Raw genomic sequence first — 1,180 nt, forward strand, 5'->3', positions numbered from 1 at the left:
GCCAATCCCAGCTGGGAGGGAGAGAGAACGGTGCATGGAATATCCCGTAGGGATGCGTCTCCCCCCTCCCCGGGGAGGCGGGACAATGCATCAGCCAGCTTATTGCTTTTACCGGGGAAAAAATGGACCGTAAAGGAAAAGCGAGAGAAAAAATCAGCCCAACGTAATTGTTTAGCGGACATTTTGAGGGGTGTGGAAAGCGCAGCCAAATTTTTATGATCCGACCAGACTTGAAAGGGGTGCTTGGCTCCTTCTAACCAATGGCGCCAAGTGCTCAACGCGAGTTTGATGGCAGCGGTTTCCTTATCTCCGACAGTCCAGTTTAGTTCGGAACCAGAAAATTTTTTGGATAAATAAGCACACGGTACCAATTTATTGTCTTTATTTTTCTGCAAGAGGGCAGCGCCCAGCGCCTTGTCCGAAGCATCCACGTGAACGATGAAAGGAAGCTCAGGGTCGGGATGTGTCAGAATTGGCTCAGTTGTGAAAGCTGTTTTCAGCTGCTGGAACGCTAATTGGCATTCCTGCGACCAGGGGAGGGGGGCCCCGGGCTTGGCCGCTTGGGCGTCCTTTCCTTTAGTGCGTAAAAGATCAGTGAGCGGTAAGGCAAGTTTGGCAAAATGGGGAATGAAGTCACGATAGAAGTTAGCAAAGCCTAAGAAAGATTGCAATTCCCTTCTATTGGTGGGGGCAGGCCAGTCAACCACTGCGGCCACTTTAGCCGGGTCCATTTCTAGACCGTCAGAGGATATTCGATAGCCCAGGTAGTCTATGGAGGTTTGGTGAAAACAGCACTTTGACAACTTGGCAAAGAGGGAGTTATCAAGTAAACGTTGTAAAACTTCCCGGACTAAAGCCTCATGCTCTTCCAGGGTCTGTGAGTAAATCAAAACATCATCCAAATATACGACTACTCCCTTGTACAACAAATCATGTAATACTTCGTTTATGAGGGCCATGAAAGCCCCTGGGGCCCCAGCTAATCCGAAGGGCATTATTAAATATTCATATTGCCCGAATTTTGTATTAAATGCTGTTAAATGTTCGTACCCCTCCGCGATGCGGACACGATAATAAGCTTCCCGCAAATCCAATTTGGTAAAAATCCGGCCTTTGCCTAGGGCATCCAAGAGGTCCTTTATTAAGGGCAAAGGATATTTGTTGGAGATGGAAACAGCAT

This window comes from Sphaerodactylus townsendi, linkage group LG15 (genome assembly GCF_021028975.2).
Source record: "Sphaerodactylus townsendi isolate TG3544 linkage group LG15, MPM_Stown_v2.3, whole genome shotgun sequence".
NCBI classification, from domain to species: Eukaryota; Metazoa; Chordata; class Lepidosauria; order Squamata; family Sphaerodactylidae; genus Sphaerodactylus; species Sphaerodactylus townsendi.